Source organism: Meleagris gallopavo, chromosome Z (assembly GCF_000146605.3).
Source record: "Meleagris gallopavo isolate NT-WF06-2002-E0010 breed Aviagen turkey brand Nicholas breeding stock chromosome Z, Turkey_5.1, whole genome shotgun sequence".
NCBI lineage: Eukaryota > Metazoa > Chordata > Aves > Galliformes > Phasianidae > Meleagris > Meleagris gallopavo.
In genome coordinates, this window is record NC_015041.2 from 54654824 (window position 1) to 54667991 (window position 13168).

Sequence of the window (13168 nt, forward strand, 5' to 3'; positions counted from 1 at the left end):
TGCCCTTGCAAGGCCCCATCTGGAGTGCTTTGCCCACTCCAGGCACAGATCCTGTCTGGGTCCCCCTGTGCAAGAAATGTGTGGTGCTGTTGCAGTGGGTCCAGAAGAGGGCCATTTAAGATGATCAGAGAACCTGACCCGTGAAGAAAGACTGAGGGAGCTGGGCTTCTTCAGTGTGGAGAAGACTACAGGAAGTCCTTGCTGTGGCCTTCCAGTACCTGAAAAGAGCTTATAAGAAGAAGGGATGGGGGGGATGAGGGGGAATGGTTTTAAACTAAAAGATGGGAGATTTAAATTAGATATCAGGAGTAAATCCTTTATTCAGGGGGCAGTGAGGCCCTGGCACAGCTGCCAGAGAAGCTGTGCCCCATCACTGGAGGGCGATCGAGGCCAGGCTGGACAGGGCCCTGGGCAGCCTGAGTTGGGCGGAAGCAGCCCTGCCCAGGGGATTGGAACCAGGTGGGCTTTCAAGTGCCTTCCAACCCAAACCATTCTGATTCTGTGAATCTCCTATGAATGCATCAGGTTGAAAAATTCCTTGTATTACTCTAGAACTGAACTATCCCATCCTATGGGAAGGGTTTTCTCATGGCCACAAGCACTTATCAGGAGGAATTGCTGTAGTGAAATGGCGTTCTAGCCTGAGTGCTTAAAATCACCTTACAGTCTCTGGAGATGCTCAAAAGCAGCAGCATATGGCATAACTCCTGCATGTACTGGAGAATACATCTGAGGGAGGAGCAGGACCAAAATTAGAATAGCATGAAGAAAGCACGTGAAGTAACCTTGCTGTCATTCACAGCATGTGAGATTACTTTAGGCTGGTTTCAAATGTAAGCCAACACAGGATGCATATAAAAGCATGGAGATTAGAAAAAAAAAAGGCTTGAGCAGTCACCATGTCAAGACTCTCCAGGTTTCAGCTCAGTCACCCATCTCTGGCAAATTTAACACCAAAGAATTATGAGGTCTAGGTAACAAGCACAGGCTTACAGTAATGTATGAGGTGCAGCTTTGAACAGTTAATGAAGTTAATGAAGTTAAAGTAACAAATAAACTTGCTTTGATGTGAAACTATTTGTCCAGAGGTGCTTTTCACTGCTACTTGGCCAAATTTCAGTCTTGACTGAAATACTGGAGTAGAAAAGTATACCCCAACACCGTTTCTTGGAGTGCAGATGTAAATGAGGGCTACTGAGGTCTGCAGCTATGCTGACAATGCTAATGTGTACTAAAGAAAGACAAAGCTAGCTTTAATAAGAAAATAACAGAGATGACCAAAATAAGTATCAAGAACTTGATATTGTTTATAAATCATCCCAGAGGAACGTGAGAAAGGAAATAAATGCTTCTGCTAGTATTTCCTTGTATTACTCTTTCTTCTCTGAAATCATATTCCTTCCCTTGTTTATCCTCTCTCCTATTTCCTGCACACTGCTAAGTCAAACAACTTCCTCTTCATGGTCCAGGAGGCCACTGAGTGCCACTGGGCACATAGGGCAATTCCCACTTCCCATCATTGCCAAAGACTTTCCAGACTCCATTCTCAAGCAGCTGGTAACAATCAGAGGAGGATTACATTTATCACAACACAAACACCAAGGAGGAATTACAACTATAGTGCATCTGCATTAAAATAATTTGTCCCTCTTAAAATTTGAGCCCTCTGTCTGTGCTGTGCTCCAAAAAGGGCACTGACATCACATTGCTTGGAGGGAGCACAATATATAGCTGTGTCTTGAATCATCTGCTCACCATGTGCGGTCTCCTGGTCTTCCACCATCCTGACCATGCTGGTGAGAACCAACATGCTCCATGCATCCTTTCCCTCTTCCCTCTACCAACAAATTTTAAATGTTGTACGCAGCCAAAGAGAAGGTGGCCACAGGTTTTTCACATGGGCCTAAAAATTTATTGTCATTCTGTTTTTGTGTTGATGGCAGACCTATTCTGACTGTTTCTTTTTGTTTTGTTTTCAGAAAACTGAGCCCGGGGCACTAAGCTTGCATGTACAGAGTTCTAGCCAGTGGCAGATCTGTTGTTGTGTCATGAGAAATTGAAAAGAGAAACTGAAAAGAAATGATATTGTTAAACTTAATGAGAAAAGATCCTGACGTGCATGCTTGTATCAAACACAGCTTTTAAACGCTTGTGGATTTTATAGTTTTCTGGTTTAGTGGAAAAATCACTTATTTCTCCCCTCCATTTTCACCCATACAGCAGATTTCCTACTTCTCAATCTTCTTTGACTACTGTATTCATAAAAACTTGGTAAGGACTTTGGTGGATGTTCTGATTTTTTTGCCTTTTAATTTAGAAAGTGCTCTTCCCTCATATTGTAAATGAGATGACTGAAGTCTGCAAATGTGTGTTGAAGGCTGGAAAGGAGTCTGATCTGATTGTTTGTCTCATATTAGATGTAGAGCTGGAAAAAGGGATTTATTGGTGCTTGCATTAAATTTTTTTAACCATTGTCTGTATGACAGTGTATGACACTCTGAGAAGGTTTTTCAGAACCGTTTGGTCACTTAGCAGCCTCATTTATTAGTTTAATAGAAACAAAAATATTTACTAATTTAGCTTTGCTTTTCCTGTGCAAGCCTTACTCAGGAGCAGCAAGAGAATCTACTTTCAATCCCTTTCGTAACTCCGAGGCAATTTACATGTACAGGGATTGTTCATTACTGATAGCGATATCTTGCCCTGGAAGAATCCAGCAGCTGCTCTCGGTGCACTTGCTGTTGAAAGTGGTTAAATGCCAGCAGACAGCGGGATGCAGGAAAATCCTCTCCCTGAAATGAATTCAGAGTAGAAATTTCTGTTCTTGCTTTGTGCTAAAAGTTCTTTGTTCCGACCTCAACATCAGGCTATGATGTTGCAGCCTTTGGCATTACTCACAGAGTAACTTAAAAATGGAAAATCTTATTCCATCATCAGAGTTAATAGATTGAAGAAATTTTATTTAAACACCTCTGGTAACTATGGCAAAATTTCAGCCATGCTAAAAAAAGATTTGAGAAAGGATTACAGGAGGAATTAAACCTCCTTAAGGCAGTTTGAAGGCAACACAGATGAAGGGAATAATTGACATAAAATTGTTATATGTGTCTTTGGACTACAAAACTGTTGAAAAGTCAAAATAATAATTAAGGTACAATTTATTCTTTTAGAGCCAGAAGGATTTTTGTATTCCACTAGCAAATCTTGTCTGGTACTTAAATAACCTAATTAAGAGAAACAAATGTCCTGAAACCTCAATAATCTATGAGAAGTTGAGTTATCAAATGATTTCTTAATTTCAATAGCAAAAAGGATGATAATTCCCATAGTATAATTAACTGAGGAGATCTATTGCATATTTGAAATAATAGCTATATCTAATCAGAATGATTTCTTTCTCATATTTTTCCATTCCATTAAAAAATGAAGTAGCCTCAACCTAATTATGAATATTGGTAGGTTAAAACTGAAATGAAGAATAAAGGACAAAATTAATTAGTCATGTTAATGACCCTTTTATTTCATTTATAGAGAAGAAGAATTCTGAAAGGAAATGTTTATTAGTACTTATACCTCTTTTCTGCAGAAACAGGATTTCTATTGAGTTTCCTCCTTATTTAGCTGGAAGGGCTCCTTCTCTTATCTGTCAATGCACAGAGATGCAAGGTTCACATCAGTGCAAATATCAGCAGCATTTCACTATAGTAATTTATTTAGGTGGGAATTGTCTTATCTACTGTGAGTGGTGGTTTCTCACAGTCTTTTCATAGAGGAGGAAGTGTTTAATTCCATACATTCCTCCAGAAGACTTCCGGCCAGGACACACAGTAAGTTTCCTTTGCCTCTTTAGGCAAATATACATTTCTACAGATAAGCTTTTATTATTGAATCTTAAAAAACAATTTGTTTGCTTCTGAGAGTTTTGTAGCCTCTTCAGAGTATTTTCTGATCTTGTTTTCGTCAAAGCCATGCCAGGAGATGTTCAGATTGAACATCAGAAAACTTTTTTTACCATGAGGGTAGTCAGACCCTTGAACAGGCTTCCTGCAGAGGTGGTGGAAGCCCCATGCCTTTCAGTGGTCAAGAGGCATTGGGATAACTCTCTGATTCTGTGATAACGCTCTCAATAATGGGCTTTAACTTTAATTAGCTCTGAAGTGGCCAGGCAGTTGGACTAGATGATCATTAAGATCCCTTCCAACTGAACCACCCTATTCCACTCCAAATGGCTCCAAAAATCCCCCTCCTTTTTCAAAACACCAGAATACTGGATAACAAAACAAAACACATCTAGTCTTGTTCCCATCTATATTGTTTGCCCCAACTCTTCAAATTCAGTACAGTTATCCCTTTTGATATAATTTCCATTTAAAAATTATTCAATATGTCCCCAGCAGAAGTGTGTTCTCTACTGGTCATGTAAAAAAAAAAAATCCATAATAGAATACATTCCTTACCTTGCATCACAGCAACAGACAAGCTAAGATCCCTGTCAGTTTGCTCTGATTTCACCATTTTCCTCTTTCTAGAAAACCAGTGACCTTCTAAACACAAGATCAATTAACAGTCATACCACAGATAAAACATTTTATAGCTGCTTTCCGAAGGATGAACTGAGGAGTATTACACTTGCTATAGATGTAGAGAAGACTCAGTGGGAAGGTGCCAGGAGAGCCACATAGGCACTGCAAGGAGTAGAGGACTGGAAAAAGGGAACTAGAAGATGTAGAGTGCATGAGGTCCAAGAATTTGGTGGTGCTTTGTGGATCCCTGGAATGAGGTCTGCTAGTAGTGATCCACTATCCAGTTTTGGTAAACACACGAGGTTTTAGAGGTCCACTAGCGGAGGAAGGCATTGTCTTTCCCTTTTCCTCTGCCAGCTTCTCCAATCTTCTCCAGCTGAAGACTTCTTCACATTTCTAGTCTCAGTCAAAATGACTGCATCTATCAAAATACAAGGTGATATTTCTATATCCCTAAGAATGAATTTGTTACATCACTTCAGTTTATTGTGCAAGACTGAATGCTGATGATTGATACTCAAATGTGTTCTTAGTACTGCTGTAAAAACTGTAAAAATAAATCTAGGTGGAAAAAGGTCAATAGTGATTTCAGCAAGTAGTTTCAGAATGTATTTTTGAAACAGAATAAAAACAAAGTAAAGCATACAGAAGAGGGAGAGAAAAAAATGAAATAAAACAATGTCTTCTCCACCTTTCAGATGAATGATGGTTGGGAAAACTCAAATTTGTTATGCTATGAAAATGCAAACATAATGAAGTATAGGTTTGCAAAGTTTTGTTTCTCTAAGGCTTGTAGAATCCTGTTTTTATCTTTTTCTTTCTTTCATACCATTTTTTTTTATATTTCCTTGTGCAGTAGGTTTCAAGTACAGTTCTGAAATAATTTACTTATATAAAGTAGCAACACATTAAAATTAGAGATGGAATCTACTTAAGCAGGAAATTGGATGAGACTTTACACAGGCTATGTCATGAAACAGGCTATGTCAGCATCTTATTCTTGATCAGTTTTCAAAAAATTAGGTTGATTTTGTCGCCATAGTACAAGCTGAATTGGTGTGGACTGGAGCAGAATATGCATCATTCAATCAAAAGAAATTTTCCCGTAGACAGCACTGTAAGAATAGAAACATTCAGGGAAATGTTCTAATGAACTGGTTTAAGTAGTTGATCCAGCATTTCTGCTTTAGAGAATCTGTATTGGTGCACACAGAATATACACTGCTATGCTTGACCTCATAGTTGAATGATTTAAGACCATCATGGCAGATGTGGTCAGATTTCTTCTCACTGTAACAGCCCTTTGGCCTGATGCTGGCATGCTGAGCTTGCTCCCTCATCACCTGACTTCTTCTAGTGTCATCATCATCTTCTGAAATACACTTTATTTTAGAAATCAAATGTTTTTCATTGACAACACATGATTGTGTGCATTTTTTTAAACTATTGTATAAATCTTTTTATTTTATTCTCTGTCTAACTTTGTATTTGATTACTAATGTTCACATTTATTTATGGTAATTTTATTATAACTTTCATCCATTTGAATGGGTAATGTTTTCTTTTATTGCAATTAATGCAGTTCATAGCATCCTTTACTTTTCTGACCACACAGGTTCAGCAAAAACCTTTGTTCACAGTAACTTTTATTGTGAATTGCAGTTCTGTAGTCAGGTCACTCTTAAGATACTACGTGTCACACCTGTCATGTGAAGGTGACAATGCAAGGCTCCTGAATGCCAGTGCTTGAGGTTGCAAGAAATAAATTCCTCAAAACAATGAAGCAGCTTAAAAACATCGCTCTTTTCTTCTCCATAGATTTTGTCCACATCGCAGCTTTCTGTAGCTTATAATTAATCTTGGTTTTCCATGCTGCTTTTTACCATTTTTGGATCTCCTTTAGAAAACCTGTGAGTAATTTTGTAATTCTTTGCACAGCTGGGCACTGCAGCTGCTTTGAGGACTACAAAGATCTACAGAACTCAGAGACCTCTTACAGTTTCTGAAAACAACTGTTTTTGATGTCTTGAAACCCAAGGCTCTCTCAAAACTCGTTTTTGCCATAAAAAGGCTAAGAGCAAGCAGGTTTAGAGGATTTTTTGTCAACATTTTTTATCCACTTCCAAAATGCTGTTAGTCTCCCTTGCTCTGTCAGAACCAAACAAAGCACAAGATGGAGTGTAGTGCTGGCTCAGATCCCTGGGACCGTGCCTGATACATGATAATATTACCAGAAGGTAATGTGAACATTAACAAGGAGCTTCTCCCCATCCTTCATGACCTGCTGACTCATTTCTCTAAACCCAATGAGCTGCAGGAGGGCAAGAGGCATGCAGAAAAACAACTAAAATATTATCGAATTGATTGCAGATACAGAGAGGTTGAGTCCAAATACGGAACTAATTAGTTTTATTTTCTCTTTGGTTCAAAGTTGCAGATCTTGAAGGCTTGTTCATGTTACAGATCGCTGGTGCATTGAGGCAACTGTGATGAAGTCATGTTTATTTGCAAAGTTTGTACTAAATCCCCATCTTTCTGAAGTAAGAAACATCAAATGACAAGTGCTAATCCCCTTGCTTACAGTCCCAAACCATTTTCAAGCAAAAGTTGGCTAAAAATCTCTGCCTTCAGGCTGATACTATTCTGCCTTTTTAGATGTAATTCAGCTTTGCTTTTGTATGTGAGTGAATGTGCTATTTCTGTAGTATTTCTTCCTTTCCAGATGCAAATACTTGTGTTTCTGAACACATCCCAGCAAAATATTTGCATAGGCATTTCCCTTGTTTCAGGTACTGACAAGATCCTGCGGTTTTGTTAAAGCCTACTGGTTTATAATGAAAGAACTCACTAGCAGCTACTGCACAGTGATATTTTGTTCCTTTTGCAGCCATCCCCAGGCCTACTGCTTGCTTACCCCATCTTTACCTGATCCTACTGGCTGTGAACAGATTATTTGTGGACAAATGCTTGCAGTGCACAGCAGCACGATGCTGACAGATGTGACAGAGAGCATACCTTAGTTAGTGTCTTGCGGTTCAAAGACCAGAATTATGAATCTAGCTGAGTATTTGAACGCAATTATGAATATCAGGCAAAATATTGTCTCCATTTCCTACTTACAGTAGCGTTTCAAACCTCCTGTACTTCTTAATATAGCAGGAATGCACGTGACTCCACCTCCTATGCAAATCTAATACTCTCTCTGTGAAAAGGAACAAGTAGAGAACATATAAACATAGAAGGGGATAAACTGAAAAGAAAAAGAGCAGGCTAGGAAGGACTGGATAGGATTGTTCCTCTAATCAATAAGTAGTTACTTGAGAAAGATACCAGAGCTCAGGCTGCTTTGTTTAATTCTGGAAATCTGCTCTCAGGTGTCACTATGCATAAATCCTGCTGCACCTTGGAGGAGTAAGACACAGAACAGCAGCTAAGATTTTTGTAGTCATGTACTATGTAGTTGAATTACTTTACTATTCACCTCAAGTGGTTTGGTAGGTCACTTTCACTGACAGGTGGTGTTGTTACTGCTATCAGTGCTGAAACAAATATTTGCAACAGCTTGTGCACATGCTGCTTTGCATCCTTTCTCAAGTGCTGTGCAGCTTTGTGAAAGCCGGATAGGAACCAGTCTTTAAACCTTGCTGTATTTGAGAGGATTCTTCAGTGTTACTATAAAAGACATTTTCTTTCTATATTCCATCTTCACCTGTTGTTTTTTTTTTCTTCTATTTTTAGTCAGTAAGTCAATTCGCACAGATTGTAAAGTATAATAAAAGAAGAAAAGACAGTACACATTATGCAATTATTAAACGATCCCAAATGCATAGTACAAATCTTAGTACACCTTTAATGGGATGTATCTAGCAAGATCATTTATATTCTCACTCATACTCCTCATCACTATTACCAACTCAGTAAGAAGCTGAAATAGAATGCACGAGGAGGAGTAGCTGCAGTTAGAAAAACTACGGTCACAATAGTCTGAGAAGTGTTTTCAAGGCTGATACACTTTTTTAAAGTGAGAAAGTTAAAAGTAAAATGCCTTAGGAGCAGAGGCAAAGTCGAGGCTTCTGCCAGCTACATGTTATTGACATTAATGAATTGTATATATCTGGAGCCTCATCCATTTTTTTCTAACTGCAAATACCGAATGTGGATGTTTATCTCAATATCTTAAAAATTTATTACAAAGATCCTTAATGAAATCTAAGCACAGGTATGCAAAATGTATTTGCCTAGTATTTTGGATTTAGAATACTGACTTGATTAGAAATTGTAGTACTCAAATCTGTAAGTGCAATTCTGGAAAGACTGATCCCTTTGTGTTATAAATTCAATTTGATTTTGTAATTGTATTTGAGCACCTAATTCTCAAAATGCTCAGAACATAATCCTGGACAAAATGAGTTATGTTGTTGCTTAGCATAGCACTAGAGCAAAACTGACAATCAAGCCACAGCATTATCTCTTCTGATTAGCCTGTGTAGCAAACTGCTTCTGGAATGCAATAAATGAGATCATTTACTGCTTGCTTGTATCTCAGAGCAGAGCGCATCCTCCTTTCAGGTTCTCAGTTGTTGTTGTGCTCTCCATGAAGAAGAGCCACAAGAGAATTTCACTGCCATGAACTGGGCAGATATGTCTGAAGTATTTTGAGTTGAAATGGTGTTTAAGTGAGGGAAGGAAGCAAAAAAACTGTAAAAATTGCTAACATTTTCTTTACTTCTTGATTTCATATCTACCTATATTCATTTCCCAGCATGAGGGAAAATACATGAATTGTCTGTGGATAAGCTGTGGATCTATGAATTGTGGAGGAAAAAAGGTTTATTCAGAAGCTTTTCTACACTTAGATTGCTTTTCATAGGAGGCTCCCAAGGGGACTGAACTATATTTTCCAGAGCGTCCACCATTCATGAAGGCAAACTTTCCTTCCAGGGCATTTTACAGCTTAGATCTCAGCCTCACTAAAAGCAATTGTGTGGAGACATGGAAAGGTAAATAGCAAAGGGGAGATTTTTGTCTTTGTTTGTCTTTCCAACTTCTTTTCTCACATTGGGAATCAATGAATGGAGCATCTCTAGTGAAAAACAAAACTATCTACAAGAAAAACTGTGGCCTTGAGCTGCTGAAGAAAGACTCATTCTTCTTAAAAAAAAAAAAGAAAGAAAATCAATGTTTTACCTCCAAGAAGAGCGTTTGAAATGAAAGTTTTGTTTTAAATTCAACATACAGATGCTAACAAATCCATGTACTTATTTGTTTTTTATTATGCCTCTTCTTTTTCCTTATATCTTGCTTTGTTATATCCTCAAGGGTCTGGGAAGCTTGTAATACTGCACAGTGAAGTTAGTGGGTCTTTTTCTGCTCATTATCTTGAGTTGCATCTGGCATTAAGATACAGTTATTTAAAAAAAAAAGTATTTAAATTGCTGATGGTAGCATATTAGGTTATTTGTTAGCATTTTTAGTTAGTGTTACATTTGCAAACCTAATAGTTTAGTATCAAAATTTGCATAGCAGACAGTATTTATAAAACAACATGATATACTGCATGATCTTCACTAAGATGTGATCAACAGTTTGAGGAAGCTGTTATGTATGCCCAAAATAAGTTTATTTGTTTTACAAAACCAGTGAAAATTGAAGTGGCATCTCTGGGGACATTCTGCAATGTTTTCATATTTAAAGCAGACCTGGGAGAACAGAGTCCAGGGTCCAGCCAGAGGACAGACTATCATATTGGCTGCCCAAGAGCAATAGGCAGTAGCACCATAGAGTAAATTTCTTTTAGCCAAGGTTTTCTGGATTTTATAGCCTGATTACATGAGACTGGAAGTCTTTGATCTCAATAGAGTTGACATGGTAGTCTGCATCAGAAGCCTCAAAAGGCTGTGAACGTCAGCTGCATACAGTTTGTGCATTATGGAGCAGTATAAGATAGTTGCTTATTTCACAGTTTTATGGTATGTTCTAGAAGAGGCTGAGCTATGTCTGTTTGGAGCATCATTCTGCCCTCAGTTTTAGTGGAGTTATACTGACATCATTTGGTTGTTTTCCTTGGATTTACTCATCCCTTTGTGAGTAGAGAGGCATGACCAAATTTATAGAGGCTTCAAAGCCTTGTCAGCGTTTAATGATATCCATTCCATGTGTTTGCTTTCCCTAAAAATTAATTAGAGTACAAAAATGGAAAAAAAAAAACATTTCAGCAAATTGTTAAGACTTTATGGCATATTTTAAAACTTTATGTACTGATTTATTATATTATAATATGCTTATAGAGCTGAGATCAAAACAACATTTATTGTTATAGCTGTCTTGGATGCTGTATTGTGAGACAAAGCAGTTGACTTTGCTTCAAATATTTCTTGTCTGAATATACTTTAATAAACAAATAAAGCACTTCAAGAAGTAACTTATTTAAAATAGTGATAAATAAGTCTCTTCAAAAAGCAACTTCTGGTACACTGAGAAAAGGACATTTTTGTTAATGTAGATGTAATTCTACTGGTTGTATGTTCATAAGTGACCTCACTGTGACATTTAAAAAAATCATGATAGTTTAAAACAGTGCCTTAGTTATCTCTGGCTATATTGCTAAGTTTACATGGGAATGATTATATTAAATTGGCTTGTAAGTAGCGTATTGTTAGCCTGCAACATAGTCTGTCCAGTGAAGCCAGATAGCATCTGTTTTTCATGTCATGTCCTGCTTTTCATCTGTATTTCCTGCTGAGTTGATTAAGAATTCAGGGTTTTTGTATGAGAAGAGGAAGACACAAGTGACTTTCCCAACAAATAAGTTGAGTAAACTAGGACTAAAGGGAAATTTATCTCTTCTAACTACTGCACCTAACAATGACCTCTGACAGGGTTTGTCAGCCATACACTCCCTGCAAACATCTTCAAATACTCTACACCTGCCTCTCCCCATGGTCATATACCACCCCCACAAAGACTTTTATTGTGCCTTGCAGACACTTAGGAACAGTTTCCACATGCTATGGATGCTTGTTACTTATTACAAATGGAATTAGACATTAAAACAGTCTGAAAGTAGTGCTGAGATAGACTGACAGATTTAGGATACTTACAGTGTGATCAGTTAAAAAGATGAAAAATTCGTATGCTGTTTTCCAGGAATTAATTATGGAGTGCTGCTGTTCATTCGTGCCTGTAATACTTTGTTGAATTTCCTTTGCTGGTTTTGATTTGTGCCTTGACCTTTATGAGTTTCTTTCAGCCAAAAAACGGAGAGTCTTTTTTTTTTCTCTCTGTAGCTCTTCACAATGTCTTGGCTTTGATTCGAAAAGACACTGGTAGAGTGCTGTCTCCACTGTGCTTTATTTGAGTGTCTGTTAACTTCAATTCTAACTCACTTTGCCATTACAAATATCTCAAAAGAGGGGAAAAATTCCCTCCAGGGATACCTTCTCTCCAAAACTTTCAGCTAGATCTGAAAGTTTATGTGCCAAAGTTAAGTGAGATGAGCAGTGAATGCTGGAATTGGATAATCTTCATAGCTGATTTTCCCACAAACTGTGCTAGATTAGTTGGAGAATGCTCACATCCCTCTCAGATCTGAAGCAGGAAGAAAGCTATAGATCTTGAAGGGGTGCCTTGAGCACAAGCCATTACTAATCCAAAATGCACTACGAATTTAAGCTGAAATTGCCTGTTTACCTCCAACATGATAGAGCTAACAGAATACAGAATATCCTGGGATGACTTTTTACCACTTTTTCCTACAAAAGCGAGAAGTGGCTTTCGGTTGCAGAGCTATGTCCACACTGTTTTTCAAGTACAAAATATGTTATACTACATAAAGCTGCTCTAACTGATAAGAAAGTGCCATAGTTCAGTGGTCATGATGTTATGGATAGACAGGGTGTCTTGCTCCATAATTTTGGAAGAAAACAAGAGCATTCTTCACATAAGGTGTAGGCAGTGTCATCAGGGCAGGCAGCTCTACAGTATTTGTTTTTTATCTGCCTCTTCAAACTAAAACAAAAACACTTGGATTGGAAGCTCATCAGAATCCACCTAGCAAGCTGAAAAACGTGTTCTTGTTCAGAATGTCAGAATGTGTCTTTCTCACTCAACTCCCATTTTAATCAAGTCTCTATTATTTTAGGTGATACAAAGATGAAGCTTTGCTTTAAAACAAAATAAAATAAGTCCTCTCAAAAAAGAAAAACAAACAAACAAACAACAAAAAAAACCCCAAAATAAAACCACTGTCACCAACAAACTAGAACTGCTTACATAAATTTTAGATAAATTAAATTTTAGATGAATTCTAAAATACATTCTTGTGTACATCACTTTTGGTGTATAATATTCATGGAATTGCCATTCTTCATGAAGGCTGCAGTGACTATTGATTATCTGAAACAATCTCTTAGTCTTTTGTTTTGTTTTATTACAGTGCTATTGTTTGCAATTAATTGCTTCATGTATACACTCCAGAGGACTACTGCTCTCACTGTTCTGCTGTTGTGTTTTTTTAAATCTTTTCATAAATGTACCTGAACTCAGAGTGAAGGACTTGTAAATACAGCAGAGGAAAATCCCTGGTATAAGTCTGAAAGTGATCAAAGGGTGTGGATAAGGTGAACAGTTCTCTGTTTTTTTTTCAT

General features: G+C 37.7%; 1 protein-coding gene across 1 annotated transcript in view; it reads right to left on the bottom strand.

Annotated features, from left to right (window-relative positions):
• The window catches only part of RASA1 (RAS p21 protein activator 1), a 153904-nt gene that overhangs the window by 128008 nt on the left and 12728 nt on the right, over positions 1–13168 (bottom strand). The window lies entirely within an intron of this gene.